At 44.5% G+C, this 20,213-nt stretch overlaps 1 protein-coding gene across 3 annotated transcripts in view; it reads left to right on the forward strand.

The window, feature by feature from the left end:
- Nucleotides 1-20,213, forward strand: part of Gpr161 (G protein-coupled receptor 161) — a 59,222-nt gene that overhangs the window by 9,804 nt on the left and 29,205 nt on the right. The gene's annotated exons all lie outside the window — the stretch shown is intronic.

Below are 20,213 nucleotides of genomic sequence, written 5' to 3' on the forward strand. Positions count from 1 at the left end.
AGCCTCGAACTCACAGCAATCCTCCTACCTCTGCCTTCCAAGTGCTCAGATTAAAGGCATGTACCACCACTCCCAGCTGTTTTTTTTTTTTAAATTTTTATTAACATTTTCCATGATTATAAAATATATCCCATGGTAATTCCCTCCCTCCCCACCCCCACACTTTCCCATTTAAAATTCCATTTTCCATCATATTAACTCCCTCCCAGCTGTTTTTGTTGTTTGTTTTTGAGGTAGACTCTCACTCTAGCCAGTCTGACCTGGAACTCTATACTCTGTAGTCCCAGGTTGGCCTCAGACTCATAGAAATCCTCCTACCTCTGCCTCCTAAGTGCTGGGATTAAAGGTATGTGCCACAATGCTTGGTGAAGTTTGTTCTTTTTTTTTTTTTTTTTTTGGTTTTTCAAGGTAGGGTCTCACTCTGGCTCAGGCTGACCTGGAATTCACTATGTAGCCTCAGGGTGGCCTCGAACTCATGGCGATCCTCCTACCTCTGCCTCCCGAGTGCTGGGATTAAAGGCGTGCGCCACCACGCCCGGCTTTGAAGTTTGTTCTTGTAGGGGAGAACCAAAGAAAGTAGGAGACATCAGCTTCCACAGTCACAGGTGGAGGTAAATTTAAATGTCTTATTTCTCAGTCAGCTGGCTCCTGGTGTCTCTGACCCTGACTGAGCTCGGACCTAGGTGCACAATCACTTGGTTACACAGCATAGAGATAAAATACTTTCTTAGATTCTGTCTTGGGGTCTGGAATCCCCGATGAGCCTGGGAAGCTTCCCTTTTGCATTCTCTTGCAGCACATCCATTTCATCTTGTTAAGTGCTTAACTGAAACTCATCTGGCTTTCATTAAATCTGAAGGGGAAGATTGAGTCTTTCATGTCTAAACTCAAATACATTTTAAATATTTTATTTTTATTTATTTGAGAGACTGAGAGAGAGGATGGACACACCAGGGCCTCCCGCCACTGCAAACGAACTCCAGATGTGTGCGCCTCCTTGTGCATCTGGCCTACATGGGTCCTGGAGAGTCAAACCTGGGTCCTTTGGTTTTTTCAGGCAAGCACCTTAACTGCTGAGCCATCTCTCCAGCCCTCAACTACATTTTAAGGTTTATCTTGACAGCCATTCTCTTAACTGTTCTTATTCATATTACTTCAGCTCTCCCTCTTGACAATCGTAAGAAATAGATTCCTTTTCCTCATGGAGAAATTGAGGCTCAGAAAGGCCTCAAAGTCAAGGTCACATGGAATTCAAACCTAGGTTTGGTAAAAGTTCCAAAACTTAGGTTCTTCTTTTGACCACCAGGTCTAAGTGGATGTCAGTGTGGGCCAGCTTTCCTTTGTTATGACAAATGCCTGAGATAGCAGCTTAAGGAGGAATGGTTTATTTTGGCTCATGTCTCAGAGATAGTAGTCTATGGGAGGCTGGTTCTGTTGTTTCTGGGCCTATGGTGAGGTAGAGCTTTATGGTGGAGAGTTACAGTGGGTCTGAGCTGCTTATCTCCTGGGGGAAGGAGAGAAAAGGAGGAGGAGAAAAAAAAGGGGGGTTGGAAGGAGAGGGATGGAAGGAGAGAAAGAACAAACTAGGAATATTCAAAGGAATGTTCCCAGTGATCCACTTCCTCCAGCCAGGCTCCACTGGCCACAATTTCCACCACTATCCGATGTCCATTCAATGATGAATCCAGTTCACAGCTTTCACCACCACCAAATGTCCATTCAGTTATGAATTCACCAGTAGATGAATCCATTGATTACCTCAGTGCCCTTGTGATCTCTTCACCAAAGCCCCACATGTGAACATTGCACTGAGGACCAAGTCTGCAACACATGAACCTTTTAAGCAGATACTTCCTATTCAAACCATAAGAAAGTGCTTAGGAAGAATATAAAATTAAAAAAAAAAATATGGGGCTGGAGAGATGGCTTAGCAATAAAGGCACTTCCTGCAAAGCCTAAGAACTCATGTTCGACTCTTCAGATCCTATGTCAAGCCAGACACACAAGGTGACGCAAGCTTGCACATGTGCACATGTCTGGAGTTCAATTATAGTGGCTGGAGGCCCTGGCGCACCAATTCTCTTTCTCTCTATTTCTCTCTCTCTCACACACACTTGCTTTTGCTCTCTCACATACATTATTTATGTATTTGCATGGGTATACCAGGGCCTCTTGCTGCTATAAACAAACTCCAGATGCATGCACCACTTTGTGCATCTAATGTATTTACATGGGTGCTGGGGAATCAAACCCTGGCCGACAGGCTTTGCAAGCAAGCACCTTTGACCTCTGAGCCATCTCCCCAACCCAATTATATGATTTCTATCTTTTCTGCAAGCAGAGGCTATTGGAAACTCAAAGGGAAAACTGAGGAAGCCATCTGGAAAGGAAAACACCCTCACCTAGAATAAAAACTTGTGCTATGAGGAGACACGCATACAAGAAAAGATAACTCACGTGCTAAACTGTAGATAGCTTGGAATGGTAATAGTGAAGCCCATAGTGGGGGATGGAATGCTCTAGAAAGGCTTCTTCAGCAGTTAGCTAACCAGGAGGTACATGGCCTGGGGTAGGGGAATGGCTTTCCCAGCCTGTGTGGATCTTCTCCTGCCCTTTAAATATCCCTTCAATTGGAGGAAATGCCTCAGTACAAAAGGGGCTACTATGAATTAATAATGGTGAAATATGAGTTTGAATTTTCTTGGCTACAAAAGCATCTATAACATCAGATATTTGGTCTTAAGACAGTGCATGGGGTATTAGTTAGGAAGACCTCCTAGAGGGACCACCACTCATAAGGAATGGTTGACTCTGAGGCTATGGGGTAGGATAATTTATAGAGGAAATGAAAATAAAGGGAAGAATAGCAGCCAAGAAATAGTAACATTCTTCCTTATGCAGGCCTATGCAGAGATCTTCTACATAGACCCTGTGGTCTCTGCAGGAAGCTTGTATTTTCCAGACTTGGTCTTTTGGAACATTCTAGTGAAAGTTGTTCACTGTAAATGAACTTACTTATATACCTACCTTTCTGGTGGTGTAAAGTCCAGTGGCACTTAACAATGTGCCTCTAAATTCAGCAGTTTCCAATATATTGTTTAAAAATTATTAAAGTCAGACTGGAGAGATGGGTTAGTGGTTAAGGTGCTTGCCTATGAAGCCTAAGGATCCAGGTTGGATTCCCCAGTACCTGTGTAAGCCACATACACAAGGTGGTTCATGCGTCTGGAATTCGTTTGCAGTGGCTAGAGGCCCTATCACGCCAATTCTTTCACCCTGTCTGCCTCTCTCTCCCTCTTTTTTTTCTCTCTCTCTCAAATAAATGAATATTTTAAAAAATTATTAATGGAAGCTGGGCATGGTGGCTGATACCTATAATCCCAGCACTCAGGAGGGAGGCTGGATTGCGTTCAAGGCCTACCTGGGCTGCAAGTAAGTTCCAGGTCAGCCTGGGCTAGAGGGAGACCCTGCTTCATAAAACAAGCAAAAAAAAAAAAAAAAAAAAAAAAAAAAAAATTTAAAGCCAGATTCTGAGCTCTGGACTGGTTCAAAGGTCCCTGTGTATCTGGAACATGCCAACTTGAGCCACACCATTTATCCTTGAAGTGTCAAGGAGAAAACTAGTCCTTACAGGCACAGGAGGAAGTGACTGTGTGGCAGTGTGTACCACAGACGTTTGCATGGAAGCCCTCCCTCAGAATGTAAACTCACACCTTACATGTACTTTTAATGAGCTTGCAGGGAAACTGCACGTTGATTATGTTTACTATTATTATTACTATCTTACTATGAGCAGTCTTCATTATCTACAGCTTTACATGTGAGTTGTCTTTTCACATACACCTATCTTCTCATAGTACAAGTTTTTTAAAGAAATATTTGAGAGAGAGTCAGATAGAGAGAAAATGGGTGTGCCCAGGCCTCTAGCTGCTACAAACAAACATTTCAAAGGGGAAAGTGTGGGGGGTGGGGGAGGGAGGGAATTACCATGGGATTTTTTTTATAATCATGGAAAATGCTAATAAAAATTTAAAAAATTAAAAAAAAAAGGCTCGCCAGAGCCTCTAGCCACTGCAAACAAACTCCAGATGCCTGTGCCCCCTTGTGCATCTGGCTAACATGGGTCCTGGGGAAACAAGGTTCGAACTGGGGTCCTTAGGCTTCACAGGCAAGCATTTAACTGCTAAGCATCTCTCCAGCCCAGCAATGAAAAATTTTGAAAGGGAAAATATGACTTGAATAGAAGATAATGAGGGGAAAATGTAATGAAATGAGAAAGACAGCAAATGGTATTACTCACATGAGGAACAAAAAGAGAGTGGTCATAAAAAAGGAATGAGCTAGGGGCTAGAGAGATGGATTAGCAGATAAGGTGTTTGCTTGCAAAGCCAAAGATTCCCGGTTCAATTCTCCAGGACCCAAGTAAACCAGATGCGCAGGGTGGCACATATATCTAATGTACATTTGCAGTGGCTGGAGGCCCTGGCGCATCCATTCTCTCCCTCTGTGTCTCTTTCCCTCTCTCAAATAAATAAATAAAATATACTTTTAAAAAAACAATGAGCTAGAAATTTGTTGGGGGAGATTTCTATTAAAGAAATGAATTTAGGGACTTCCGGTTAAGATGCCAGCGTAGGTACCACGCCAAAGTAGCTTGGGGGGGAAAAAGCCAAAAAAGAAAAAAAAAAGCAAAATACACACTTTTACTAAAAAGTGAACTGTATAGGCAACTGAAATGACAGCAGAGGAGAGATCCAGAGCCCACACAGGCTGGCAGAAGCGGCTCCAGCAGGTCTGTGGGGCCGTGGGGACCCTCTCCCACTGCCAGTGCCCAGCTCCAGCAAACAGAGTAGCGGTCCAGGGACCCGGCCACTCCTACTTGAACCAACAGCGGGACCCAGGCATAACTGAGACCAAAATCATCCCAAAAGGTAACTGGGATTACACCAGGTCAGTACCTGCCTACTAAACCTGGTATATAGGCCTGAACCAGAAGTGCTAATTGCACCTTCCATATCAGAATAAATTCTATCTTAAATCCGATGGATGGTCAGACTTGCCATTAGTAAATAAACTGTATTTTGGGTTTCTTAAAAAAAAAAAAAGAAAGAAATATTTGAGAGAGAGTCAGGTAGAGAGAAAATGGGTATGCCCAGGCCTCTAGCTGCTACAAACAAACATCAGAGGCATGCGCCACCTTGTGCATCTGGCTTTATGTGGGTACTGAGGAATTGAATCTGTGTCCTTTGGCTTTGCCGGCCAGTGCCTTAACCGCTAAGCCATTTCTCCAGCCCAGTAGTTTTTAGTTTGGGGAGGATACTTTACTTTCCAGATGGGTTTACGCGAATCTCCCTCAGTTTCCCTTTACAGTTCCAATGGCCTTCACATGCAGAGAAGATAAAAATCAAAGCCTAGAAAAAGATCATTCAAGACCCATTTGGTGTTAGAGGAAAGGACACTGCTTTTATCAGCTTTGGGAATCACTGTTTCAGATCATGCAATAATGCCCTCCTGTCATAACCCACTAGCTGAGGATTTGTGGACAAGCTAGTTCTCTTTGAGGTTTCAAAAGAACATCAGAGAATTAGGATTGATTTCTGAGGTGTATGTATCTTGGGGATTTAATGACCTTTAATTGTTATAAAGTTTTTTTGTTTTTTGTTTGTTTGTTTCTTGGTAGGGTCTCACTCTAGCTCAAGCTGACCTGGAATTCACTATGTAGTCTCAGGGTAGCCTCGAACTCAGCGATCCTCCTACTTCTGCCTCCTGAGTGCTGGGATTAAAGGTGTGTGCCGCCACACCTGGCTTGTTCAGAAGTTTTTTGTCTCACACATTTTGTTTTAAAATATAGCCAGGTGTATTATAGTTTTTTGTTTTGTTTTGTTTTTTTTTGCTTTTTCGAGGTAGGGTTTCACTCTAGCTCAGGCTGACCTGGAAATCCCTCTGTAGTCTCAGGGTGGCCTTGAACTCATGGCAGTCCTCCTACCTCTGTCTCCTGAGTGCTGGGATTAAAGGCATGCGCCACCACTCCCAGCTCATATTACAGATTTTTTAAAAAAAATATTTGTTTATTTGAGAGAGAGGGAGAAGGAGATAGAAAGAGGAAAAGAAAGAGAGGGAGAGAGAGGAGAAGGAGACTATATGGGTGTGCCAGGGATTTTAGCCACTGCAAACAAACTCCAGATGCATGTGCCACCCTGTGTATCTAGCTTTACATGGGTACTGGGGAATCAAACCTGGGTCCTTAGGCTTTGCAAGCAAGTGCCATAACCACTAAGCCATCTCTCCAGCCCAGTTATAGATTTTTATGTATTTTGCTGTAAGGCATTTTATGAAAGGTTTAAATGTGGAAAAATCCCACCAATTCTGAAAGCATAGCTGTCCAGAATGTGGCATTTCCAGAGGATTGGCTCATTTTTAGTGCAGTTTTGAAGAAATTGTTTCTGGAGGCTCTTTCGTTCTTCATGTGTTATTTACTGTTACCATGGGAAAGGGTGTGGAAGTTAAGCTTGTGGGATCTTTTGCACTAGGGGTTGAAGAGAATGGGACAGGATGGATGGAAGGAGAATGAGTTCTTGCCAGCTGTCGAATGCACATGGCATTTCTGTTCTTACTCTTGACCCGTGTATTAAGTTGAACTGCTTTTCTCAGCACGTGGAGGAAGCTTTACCACTGGAATGTAACTGAGAAGGGTTGACCAGCTGTGGTCAGATGCAGTGGCTTGCTCATGAGGTGACCTAGGTGTGTAGACATTCTGCTCCACATTTCATGGAACTTTCACTGTATGCTCAAAACAAGATGCTTTCCTGCTGTAAGCATTAGGTTTGAGTTCCATTAAAGAAACTGGAAGAATAGGCTAGGCGTGGTGGTGCACGCTTTTAGTCCCAACACTTGGGAGGCTCAGGTAGGAGGACTGCCATGAGTTCAAGGTCATACTGCATAGTGAATTTCAGGTCAGCCTGAGCTACCGAGACCCTACCTTGAAAACAAACTAAAACAAAACCAAAAAAAAAAAAAAAAAAAAACAACTAGAAGAGTAAAGGCCACAGCTAAGTCTCTCTCTCTCTTTTTTTTTCCGAGGTAGGGTCTCACTCTGGCCCAGGCTGACCTGGAATTCACTAGGTTATCTCAGGGTGGCCTCAAACTCACGGCAGTCCTCCTACCACTGCCTCCCAAGTACTGGGATTAAAGGTGTGCCACCACGCCTGGCTTAAAGTCTGTCCTTTTTTTTTTTTTTTAATTTTTTTGTTTATTTTATTTATTTATTTGAGAGCAACAGACAGAGAGAGAGAAAGAGGCAGAGAGAGAAAGAATGGGCACGCCAGGGCTTCCAGCCACTGCAAACGAACTCCAGACACGTGCACCCCCTTGTGCATCTGGCTAACGTGGGACATGGGGAACCGATCCTCGAACCGGGGTCCTTAGGCTTCACAGGCAAGCGCCTAACCGCTAAGCCATCTCTCCAGCCCTAACCTCTGTTTTAACAGGACTACTCTGCTTGCCGAGTTGAACGTGGGAGAAAGGGCAGTAGCAAGTAGACTAATGGGATGCTATTTTAATAGTGTAGGAAGCACATGAGGCAGCCTGGACCAGATTGGTAGCTGAGGAGAGATAGTGAGACAAGGCTGAATTCTATAAGCGTTTCACATCTATAGCTAGAAGATTTGAGAGTGGACCAGATTTGGGGTGTGAGAGGATGTGAGGAGTCAGGAGTGACTCCACAGCTTAGGATCTGAGCAGTTGGAAGGATGGTGTGCCATGGGTGAGATGAGGAAGGACCTCGGAGGAGACAGTGGGTTGCCACCCGTTAGGCTGTGACATGGCGCCTGTGACAGGAGAGGGGAGGTGCTGAGTGTCTACAGCAATTTGCGAAGGGCTTCTCTTCATCTGAGCCTGGAATCCTAGACAGACCATTGGTCCATTTTCATCACTGTCTGTCACTTTGGCAGCAGCTTTGGGTAGACTGGGGATGGCCATGGGCGCTTCTGATCTGGTGTGACCCATCTTTGTCTTTGGGCTTTGCTGAGATGCCAGTTCCAGGCAGAATAGCCACAGCTTGTGTGGAGGCTTCCTTGAGCCTACTGAGGAAGAGTGGGCGTAGCTCATTTCCCACAGAGGGGAATCACATGGTCCAGGCTGGAGTGTCCAGTCCCCGGTCATAGGATGGATGCCTCCTTGTAGGCAGCTGGGAAAGTTAAGTGTTCTGAAGACTTGCTCTGCCCTGGGGGTGGGGGTGGGCTTCGGGGAGAGCCTTCCCTGCCTTCTGACCCTTGAAGCACTTCCTCTTGGGCCTCACTATTCCTTCACAAATCCACTTGACTGTTGTGGGCCTGGGAGACTCAGAGACACCCTCCACTGGCTGTGCAGACTGCAAAACCTAGGAGCTAGGCAGCTGAGACTTTTGTTAATGGAGCCCGGGACAGAGACAAATTGTCCTTTTAAAAAAAATTAACTAACTTTGTGTTACTTAGAGTCCAGCTTTGCTTAGGACTAAATGTTCCTCATACTCTCACAACAAAAACGACAAAAGTTGAGTTTTGTTTTACTGTATACGTCATCATAGCTTCTGGGTATTTGATGGTTTCATTCAGGGGTCTTGGCTTCAAAGTCACTGCAAGGCCCTTGTGAGGAGTTACTTGCGCCAGGCAAGGTTGTAGTTTCTCCTGTGCTGTAAGAGGATATTAGATTAGATGTTCTACAAGGTTCTTCTCACCGCGAAACATGAGTGAGAAGCTGTAGAGATGGCTGCCTTCCTTCACCTCATCATGACTTTACTCACTTTGTGAGGGAGAGACTTAAAGAGATGACCAGGTATTTCTGTCTCATTGCCTGTGCCTTTCATGTCATACTTGGTTTTTGTTTGTTTGTTTGTTTGTTTTTGCTTCTTTTGGTTTTTCGAGGTAGGGTCTCATTCTGGTCCAGGCTGACCTGGAATTAACTATGTCGTCTCAGGGTGGCCTCGAACTCACAGTGATCCTCCTACCTCTGCCTCCCGAGTGCTGAGATTAATACTTGAGTTTTGTTTCATTGTCCCAAACCTTAGTCTACTTTTCCCATTTATTAGTTTGCTTCTTTTCTTTCAATGAAGTCATTAGACCGACCAATAAAAGACTTATGGCTTATTAGGTCTTCATTCACTCCACAAACAAGAAAATTTCCAGCAGATGGTAAGCGTGGACAAAAATAGGTTAGCAGTGAGAGCTGGCTGGAGCAGAGGGTCTGTGCAGGGGTCAGTGGATGAGAAGGGTAGGACTAAGGTGAGGTCAGACCATGTGAAACCTCACATGCTATGGTAAATGGATGGTTTGAAGATAGATTTATAGCCGCAGGACCACATTGTAGAGGTTGTCAACTTCTCATTGCTGGGACAAAATACCTGACAACAATCACTTAAGTGAGGAAGGCTTTATTTCAGCAGATGGTCCCAGGTTCCAGGCCCTGTGGTGAGAGCTTGAGGCAGCTGGCCGCATTCAGCACAGGGAGGAAGTAGAGAGCCATGAATGCTGCTGCTCTGGCAGCTTCTCCCTCTGTACAGTCCACACCCCAGTCCTGGTGCTGCCCACAGGGCAGGTAGGTCTTCTAGTCAGGGTCATCCCCCATGCCCTGCACCTGGTCATCCTAATCTCCATAATCCCTCACTGTGACTCTAGATGCTGTCAAGTTCACCGTCAATATAAACTATCACATAGCTAATGCCAGCAGTCTCTTAAAGTAGTCGTAGGAACCTTTCTGAGCCTGTTTTTATGGAACTAAGCACTATTTTTAAAGCTGTACAAGTGTGACTACTCCCACCAGACCTGTGAGAGATCACACCTATTCTCTCTCTCTCTCTCTTTTTGTTCTTTTGGATAGGGACTCACTCTAGCCCAGGATGACCTGGAATTCACTAGGTAGTCTAGGGTGGCCTCCAACTTATGGCGATCCTCCTACCTTTGCCTTCCGAGTGCCGGGACTAAAGGCGTGCATCACCCGGTTTTACAGGTGGGGAAACTGATGCCTGGAGAGGTTAAGTAACATGTGGAGAGCTCAGATTTGAAGAGCTGTCTAACAGACTCACTGGGCATGCTCTCTTGGACAAGGTCAAAGGCAGTGGGAGGAGCTGGCAAAGAACCCTGTGCTGCAGACCTGCAGAAGAATGTTGAGGGGACACTGATCAGGCTCAGAGCATGGAGCCATGTCTCCCTGCCTGAAAATTAAGAATACAGAAAGGGATCACAAGGTTCACATTCTAGCCTCTTTTCCTCCCTTGATGTGTTCTCCCAAACAGACCAGAGCTCAGACCTGCTTCATATATGAAGTGAAAGGTGTTTTTTTAAAAAAATATTTTATTTATTTATTTATTAGAGAGAGATAGAGGCAGACAGAGAAAGACAATGGCACTCCAGGGCCTCCTGCCATTGCAAATGAACTCCAGACACATGTGCCACTTTGTGCATCTGGCTTTATGTGGCTTTATGTGGGGAATTGAACCCAGGCCATTGGGCTTTGCAAGCAAGTGCTTCTAATTGCTGAGCCCCTTTTTTAAAATAGACAATATACCATGGTCATAGCCCTTCCCTACCACCTTCCCAAATTCTCCCTCCACTTAATATCTTCTTTCCAACTAGTCTTTTCTGTTATTTTGGTGTCATTATTTCCCCCCCCCTCCTGTTATGCAGGTCTTACGCAGGTAGTGTCGGCCACTGTGAGACCATGAATACCAACCATGGCTACTTTGCGTCTGGAAGACAGAATTGTAAACATCCCGCCCCTTCCTTTAGCTCTTACATTCTTCTGCAATGGCCCCTGAGCCTTGTAGGGTGTGATAGAGATGTTTCTGAAGTGGATCTTCAAGAAGCACATGATTAGACCGTGGGACCCCATGGCAAGAAAGACAGCTCCACACGTTGTACACTTCAGCTACACTGGGAAGGCTGGCGGCGCACCTGCTTGGGATTAGCAGATGCCGTGTCCCAGCGGCTGCCATCTTTGGACTAATTTATGTGACTGCCAGAAGAGGCTGGGGGGAGGGTGGGAAGGGAGCACTGCACACACAGGTGTGGAGACCCGGGGACCCTGTGACCTCTTTCTGGCACTCAGCGAGCTGTGTGGCCTGCTTTGTGGGTGGGATGGAGTGGGTGTTCACACTCTTCGTTTCAGCTATCTTAAGTGCAAAACAAGGTGGTTATTAGAATCACCTCCCAACTCCACCCGCCCCCACGTTACTGATTGATGTGTATAAAAGTGCTTTGAGGTACAGAGATGCAGCATCTGGAGAGCGTGGCCAAAATAGCACAGTGCCCTCTCCTGGTTTGCTTGTTTGAAGTGATGCTGTGTTATTTGAACTTCCCGTGTATTTGTGTCTGTCTGCATTTGATTCCTGTAGGAGGGGGTGTCTGTGGGCCTAGCTTTCCAGGTGGGGCAAAATGGGTTGTAGGATGAGTGCGGGGAGGCAATGAAGCGGGGAGAGAGATCTGCTCTTAGAGGAAAACACTCTAGCTCCTGAGAGGTGTGGGGCAGGAAATGAACCAGTCACTCAGGCAGACTGCAGGTTAATCAGAAGAGAATGTTTTGTTTTGTTTTTTGAGGTAGGGTTTCACTGTAGCTCGGGCTGACCTGGAATTTACTTTGTAATCTCAGGGTGGCCTTGGATCCTCCTACCTCTGCCTCCCAAGTGCTGAAATTAAAGGCCTGCGCCACACCTCCAGCTATCAGAAGATAATTTTTATGCCCAAAGGAACTGTCCTCTAGAGCTGAGGGCCAGGTAGGACAGGTATGTTTTGTCCGGCCCATGGCTCCTCATTAGTAATGTGCTGAGTCCTTCCTTTGTCCTCACAGTGCGTTCCTCACCCCGCAGGCTCTCAGGAAATAGGGAGGTCAGCTTTGCCTCACAGTGCTTGTTGGGTGGGACACAGTTCTTCTGTCTGTACAGAATCTAGGCTGTAGGGGTGAATATCTTTTTTACACTCCCATCCAAGGACAGCCCATGGGTCCATCCATGGCAAGAAGAAAGGATAAGGACATTGTATTTCAAAAGGAAAGCTGAGGTCGCAGGGCCGTGTCTAAGGAGTTGGCATGATTTGGCATTGGTGGATTCTTGACGTGTTGGATGCAGATCATAATGCATCAGAGTATTAGTCACGGCTCTTTAAGCTGCAAGTGATAGAGATCTGTCAGAATTAGCACAGATACAGGGAACAGTCTGGCGAGTGTAATGGAGAACAAGGTTTAAGTTGCAGATCTTCTACCAGCATTTGTGGATGGAGGATGGAGTAACCTTTTTTTTTTTTTTTTTTTTGGTTTTTCAAGGTAGAGTCTCACTCTAGCCAAGGCTGACCTGGAATTCACTCTGTAGTTTCAGGGTGGCCTTGAACTCACAATAATCTCCTACCTCTGCCTCCCGAGTGCTGGGATGAAAGAAAGTTAGAGGCGTGCGCCACCATGCCTGTCAGATGGAGTGACTTTTATCCTGCATTTCTACATTTTGCACCTTCTTCCCTGTACTGTTTCTCCTTCCCTTCCTCCCTTTCTTCTCTCCTGTGCCCCCCTGGGCTTTAGTTTCCAGTAAACCTTTCCCATGTGGTGTCAGAAGTGGCCAGCTGCTGTAAACCCACGATCCTGTTTCATCAGACTATGGCCCCATGCTGGGCTAGTCTGTCCTCTCACACTGGCAGCCAGAATCCTAAGCGTAGGGTCCTGTGATCATCCCTGGCCAATTGCTGTGAACAGCTGGTCCACCCTAGATCAAGAGCTGACTCCCAGAGCTGGAAGTGATGTTGGCTTTTCCCAAATGACAAAATAGAGAAAAGGTTTTCTTTTCCTTTAAAAATTTTTTTTATTTAAGGCCAGGTGTGGTGGCACACACCTTTAATCCCAGCACTCTGGAGGCAGAGGTAGGAGGATCTCTGTGAGTTCAAGGCCACCCTGAGACTACATAGTGAATTCCAGGTCAGCCTGGGCTAGAGTGAGACCCTACCTCGAAAAAAATAAATAAAATAAATAAATAAATAAAAGTACTCCGCTATATAAATGAACTGACAATAAAAATGGACATCTCAATAGATGCAGTAAAGGCATTTGACAAAATTCAACATCCCTTAATGGTAATCCTAAAGAAACTGGGAATAAAGCCGGGCATGGTGGCATACACCTTTAATCCCAGCACTCTGGAGGCAGAGTTAGGAGGATCTCTGTGAGTTCAAGGCCATCCTGAGACTACATAGTGAATTCCGGGTCAGCCTGGGCTAGGGTGAAACTCTACCTCGGAAAAAACAACAAACAAACAAAAATAATTTTATTTATTTGCAAGGGAGAGAGAGAGAGAGAGAGAGAGAGAGAGAGAGAGAGAGAGAGAGAGAGAGAATGAATGGTTGCGCCAGGGCCAATTGCTACTGCAAATGAACCCCAGACATATATGCTGCTTTGTGCATCGGGCTTTACGTGGGTCCTGGGAAATCAAACCTAGGCCTTCAGGCTTTTCAAGACAGCACTTAACCTATCTCTCCAGCCTGAGGAAGGGTTGTCTAAAGTAGATCCAGGGTACGCTCTTCAGATAGCCCCATCAAAGCAGCAAAGGCACACTGTGCTCCACAGTGCACACAAACTCCGTTTTTATAATGCCTCTATGCAGAAGATAAAATTCACTGCATAGACAAGGGTACAGATGTCACAGGATTTACTTAGGGTCATGAGGGGCTTGGGTTTGGTGTCAATGTATATAGCTTCAGTCACCAAGCCACAGTCCTGATGAGTGCAGGCAGCAGTATTACAAACAGGAAAAAATAGTCCTCTGTAAGTCAGTCATAATCACAGTTCTGGAGGAGAATGTGAGGTGAGGCCACAGATGTCCAAATTCATCATCATATAAAGGAGAGAAGCTTCTATTGTGGTGATTCTGTCCTGACTCAAGGCTGTTCTTGAATTGTTTCTTGGGACTTGTCACACAACAGATAGATACCTACCAGCCTCCATACTCAGGACCCAGGTGGATATTGATCACTGTCTCAAGTGACAAATGTTGGCTTTGGATGGCTTGAGGCTGTTGCCAGTTGTCTAATCCAGCCACTGACTTACATCTACGCTGAAGGCAGTCCCAGAGGAGAACTGTCATCCAGGGAGCTGGGGCAGAGAAGATGAATAGCTGCCCATCTTCTCTGTGATCCGCAGAGAGGGGATAATTTCTAATGGGTTCATTAATACCTCAGTTGTATTACTGTCCTGGCTGTGTATTGGGAAGCAAGAAGTGGATGGTTGGGTCAGGGCTGGGTATAGGAGTGTGGGAGTTCAGAAACACCTTTGTGTCTGGCTACGGAGTTGCTCGGGAGAGTGGAAATGTGAGTCACCATGGAATTTGCTTCTATTCAATGGGCCCTGGCTTGTCAGGGTAAGCTGGGTGTCTGCCAGGAAGCCTGCACTGGCCGGGGCTTTCCAAGTCCCTCTGGTGTTCTTTAAAGTTCTGGCAGCCCTGGGGATTCGCTGGGGCTTGTGCCTGCCCTCTCGAGGCCTCTGGCAGACACTGGGAGTTTAGATTTCCCTGGGTGGGCAGCTCTTTGGCTCACATACTTCCTCAGCCTCCCGGGGGCTCTGGACCAGGAGACTCCCAGGACCGCTGCCAACAATGACTCTGTCATTCCGCAGCTTACTGGCAGGCTGCCGACGGGGCCACTGAGGGTGGAGTGCCTCGTGCGCGTCCTTCCAGCTCCCGAATTGGAACTTTTACATCCTATTTTTAAATATACATACGTACACACACACACACACACACACACATATTTGAGAGACAAAGAAAGAGGCAGAGATAGACGATGGGCGTGCCAGGGCTTCTAGCCACTGCAAATGAACTCCATATGCATGCACTACCTTGTGCATCTTGGCTTAGGTGGATAATGGAGAATTTAACCTGGGTCCTTAGGCTTCACAGGCAAGTACCTTAACTGCTAAGCTCTGTCTCTAGCTCTGCATCTCATTTTTTTATTCTTTCAGGGATCACCTTTATTATGTTAGTTCTCTTATTTGACTAATACTGACAAATTGTTAGTCCTTCATTAAAAAAAACAAACAAACAAACAAACCATTGAGTTGCCCACTGTCCTCTACAAACAGCCATTGCTAACGTCTCAGCCCTGAGAACATACTGACTTGGAATGTTTTCTCTGTATCTTACTGTGTTATGATGAACCTTGGTACAGATTTTTTTTTTTATGATTTACTCTTCACTCTGAAGACTTGTGTTTCTTTAATTCTAGAAACGTTTCAACTGTACTTCTAAATTAACACAAATGAAGGTAGCATAGTTCTAAATTCTGTCTAATCTAATGTAGGTTGGACTTATTTATATTTATATTTTTATTTATTTGCAAGGAGAGAGAGAGAGAGAGAATGAGAATGGGCACACCAGGGCCTCTACCCTCTGCGGACAAATTCCAGATGTATGCATCATTCTGTGCATCTGGCTTTACATGGGTAATGGGGAATTGAACCCTGGTCATTAGGCTTTGTAGGCAAGTGCCTACAAAACAGAATTTTTTAAAAATTTATTTAAGGAGAGAAAGAGAGAGAATGGATGTGCCAAGGCCTCTAATCACTCACTGCAAATGAATTCCAGACGTATGTGCCACTCTGTGCATTTGGCTTACACGGGTACAGGGGAATTGAACTTGGGTCTTTAGGCCTCGCAAAGTGCCTTACCTGTTAAGCCATCTCTCCAGCCTATTTATTTGTTTATTTTTAAATGAAACAGGGTCTCCAAGGCTGGCCTCGAACTTTCTATGTAGCCAAGGATGACCATAAGCTTGTGATCCTCTTGCCTGTACCTCAAGAAGGGCGGAGAGGCCGGGCGTGGTGGCGCATGTCTTTAATCCCAGCACTCGGGAGGCAGAGGTAGGAGGATCGCCAAGAGTTCGAAGCCACCCTGAGAATACATAGTGAATTCCAGGCAGGTCAGCCTGGGCCAGAATGAGACCCTACCTCAAAAACCAAAAAAAAAAAAAAGAAATGCTGAGAATAGAGGCATGCACAACCACACCCAATTCATGAGGCACTGGCGCTCAAACTCAGGGCTTCATTTGTGCTAAGCAGGCCCTCTACCAACTGAGGTGTGTCCCTAGCCCTCTGTGTCTTGGATTTTATTTCTTTTTCTTTTTTTTCTTAATCTCTGCTTGCATTCTGAGTCATTTTTCCAAGCCCCTCTTTCAGTTCACCATCTTTCTCTTTTGCTGTTTAATATCTCTATTTATTTTGCAATTTTGATGACAAAATTTCAATTTCTAGAAGTTCTGTTTCTGATAATTCTGTATTATCTTTTCATAGTACCTTTTTTAAACATTGAGACAGAATGGGTGTGGTGGTGCATGCCTTTAATCCTAGCACCTGGGAGGCAGTAGGTAGGAGGATTGCTGAGAGTTCGAGGCTACCCTGAGAATACAGAGTGAATTCCAGGTCAGCCTGAAGAGTGAGACCTTACCTCGAAAAACCAAAATAAATAAGTAAATAAATTATTGAGACAGGATATCATGTAAGCCAGAATTCACTGGAACTCATGATCCTCCTGCCTTAGCTCCCAAGTGCTGGGATTATATAACATTACACTCAGCCTTTTCAGAATACTTTCCTTTGTCTTTATTATTCTTGCTTTCCCCATATTTGTTATTTTATTTATATGTGTTTGATCGTTGAAATTCTTGAATGTTGATTTTTCTGATTTTCATCAGTTTTTCAGAGTTGTTTTGTGAGTATTAAAGTTACATTGGATGTTCATGATTTTTTTTAAATCAATTTATGAGCTTGGATTTTTGTACCATAAAATGTATAAATTGGGAGCTGGAGAGGTATCTTAGTGGTTAAGGTGCTTGCCTGTGAAGCCTAAAGACCCAGGTTCAGTTCTCCAGGTCCCATATAAGCCAGATGCATATGGTGGCAGATATGTCTGGAGTTTGTTTGCAGTGGCTGGAGGCCCTGGTGTGCCCATTCTCTCTCTCTCTCCCTCTTTTACTCCCTCTCTTTCAAATAAATAAAAATATTTAAAAAAACAAATAGAAGTTTTAAAAAAATGTATATATTGGGGACAGAGATGGTGGCTCATTGGCTAAAGGTGTTTGCTTACACAATGTTGCCAGCATAGCACATGTTTCATTGTCTGATTTCTTATGGAAAAATTGATTTGGTACCCTACCCAGAGCCTTAGGTTAAAGCTTTTGGCACTGATTGTGGCTATTATGTGGAGTTTTTCTAATACCTTTTTGAGGAAGGGGAAAGCCCTTCTAGAACATACAGTTATGAAGGATATTAGGGACTGGTGAAATGGCCCAGCAGTTAAAGGCACTTGCTTATAAAGCTGCCTGCTTGTGTTCATTTCCTCAGCCACTGCACATAAAGCCAGATGGGCATTCGTTTGCAGTGTGTGTGTGTGTGTGTGTGTGTGTGTGTGTGAACAAATTTTTTAAAAGTAAAAAATGAAAGATTTTAATTTCCATCCTCTGCCCCATGGTTTCCAAAGCCATCCTATGCTAGTTTTATTTGAGTCAAGTAAGGTATGTGATTACAACTTTGGTCTTGAGTTTTATCAACTTTTTTTTTTTTTTTTCTGAGGTAGGGTCTCACTCTAGCCCATGCTGACCTGGAATTCACTCTGTGGTCTTAGGGTGGCCTTGTACTCATGGTGATCCTCCTACTACTGCCTCCCAAGTGCTGGGATTAAAGGTGTGCGCCACCACGCCCGGTTCCTCTTGCTTCTAATACTTGTATTTCTGTTTTATTTTTGATTTAATTTTTTTTTTTTTTTTTTTTTTGGTTGGAGAGATGGATCAGTGGCTAAGGCATTTGTCTGCAAAGCCTGAAGACCCAATTCTCCAGTACCCATGTAGAGCCAGATGCACAAAGTGGTGCATGCATCTAGATATTCTGGTGCACCTATTCTCTCTCTCTCTCTGTGACTGTGTCTGTCTTCTCCCTGTCTCTCTGTGCTTACAAGTAAATAAATTTATATTTTCATTTGTTTGTTTGCAAGAAGAGAGAAAGAGAGAGAGAATGAGAATACGCATGTCAGAGCCTTCTGCCTCTGCAAACCAACTCCAGGTGTGTATACCAGTTTGTGCAACTGGCTTAACATGGGTATTGTGGAATTGAACCCTGGCTAGCAGGCTTTGCAAGCAAGTGTTTTTAACCACTGAGAGCAATCTCCCAGTGCATCTGGTTTTTTTGTTTGTTTGTTTTTCAAGGTAGGGTTTCACTCTAGACCAGGCAGACCTGAAATTCACTATGTTGTCTCAGGGTGGCCTTGAACTCACAGTGATCCTCCTACTTCTGCCTTCCAAGTGCTGGGATTAAAGGCATATGCCACCATGCCTGGCTCATTTCTTTACTTAATTTAATTTATTTGAAAGAAAGAGGAATTAATATACATACATACATGTATATATATATGTATATAAAATGTATACACACATATACAAATATGAAGAGAGAGAGAGAATGGGCACGCCAAGGCCTCCAGCCACTGCAAATGAAATTCAGGCACACACGCCACCTTGTGTGTCTGGCTCATGTGGGTACTAGAGAATTGAACCTGAGTCCCCAGGCCCTGCAGGCAAGTGCCTTAATCACCAAGCCATAATTCCAACCCAATTTCTTTTTTTCAACTGGGCTGTTTAAAAATTTTTTTGGATCACATTTAATCCAGCATTTTATACATCTGGAATAGGAAGGTCATTCACATTAGTTGGGTCAATATTGCCAGAAAAGATTCTCATAAGTGAAAACACTATACTTTTTTTCTGAGCAAGGTGGCTGTACTTCATAAAGTACTAATTATTCCCTCATATGCCTTTTAAATTCCATTCTGATTTCTTAATGTTTCTCACTACACATGTGGGGGATTTCCTAGAACCTCTTTTTTCTTCTTCTTCTTCTTGTTTTGCTTTTTTAAAAAAATATTTTATTTATTTATTTGAGAGAGAAAGAGGGAGTGAGAGAATGAGCACGTCAGGGCCTCCAGCCACTGTAAAAGAACTCCAGACACGTGCGCCCCCTTGTGCAACTGGCTAATGTGGGTCCTGGGGAATCGAACCTGGGTCCTTTGACTTTGTAGGCAAATGCCTTAAGTGCTAAGCCATCCCTTCAGCCCTTTTTTGTTTTTAAAGGTAGGATCTCAGTCTAGCCCAGGCTGACCTGGAATTCATTATGTAGTCTCAGGGTAGCCTTGAACTCACAGTGATTCAATTCTTCTACCTCTGCCTCCTGAAAGCTGGGATTAAAGGCGTGCACCACCATGCCCGACTCTATTTTTATATTTATATTTGGAGGATAATGAGTTCATATTGATCCATCTGACCAGCTGGATTCTTCTTCCTTGCTCTGTAATTTGCATCGTTCCCAGCATGACAAGTGTGCTTACTTCCTCCACACTCTAAGTCAGGTGCAAAGTTCCCATACCATTATCAACATCTAAGTAAACTTTTGATCTTTTTTGGGGGGTGGTGGGTAGTTTTGAGGTAGGGTCTCATTCTGGCCCAGGCTGACCTGTAATTTATGTAGTCTTAGGCTGGCCTTGAATTCACAACAGTCCTTCTATTGCTGTCTCCCAAGTGCTGAGATTAAAGGTGTGCTCCACCACACCTGGCTACATTATTTTTTTTTTTCATATTTATTTATTTGACAGAGAGAGAGAGAGAATGGGCACGCCAGGGCCTCCAGCCACTGCAAACACTGCAAACAAACTCCAGACACGTGAGCCACCTTGTGAATCTGGCTACCGTGGGTCCTGGGGAATCAAACCTGGGTCCTTTGGTTTTGCAGGCAAACTCCTTAACTGCTAAACCATCCCTCTAGCCCTACATTTGTTTTTTTTTTTTTTTAAACTATTTTTATCTGTGGCTCTTACAGTCTTTCTGCCCGCTCTTTTGCAAAATTCCCTGAGCCATGATGGGTGTGTCTCAAGTCTACTTTAGTGTTGTGCTCTTAGCTTCTTTTTTCTATTTATTTATTTATTAGAGAGCGAGAGAGAATGGTATGCCAGGGCCTGTAGCCATTGCAGATAAACTCCAGATTCACGCACCACCTTGTGCATCTGACTTACACGGGTACTAGGGAATAGAACCTGGTTCCTTAGGCTTCGTAGGCAAGCACCTTAACTTCTTTAAGCCATCTCTCCAGCACCTCCCCTGCACCCTCGTCATTTTTCTGAGATAGCCTGGCTGGTCTAGAACTTGGTTAGCCCTGTTTAGGGAGAACAGGGAACT

The sequence above is a fragment of the Jaculus jaculus genome, chromosome 1 (assembly GCF_020740685.1).
Source record: "Jaculus jaculus isolate mJacJac1 chromosome 1, mJacJac1.mat.Y.cur, whole genome shotgun sequence".
In the NCBI taxonomy this organism is placed as follows: domain Eukaryota; kingdom Metazoa; phylum Chordata; class Mammalia; order Rodentia; family Dipodidae; genus Jaculus; species Jaculus jaculus.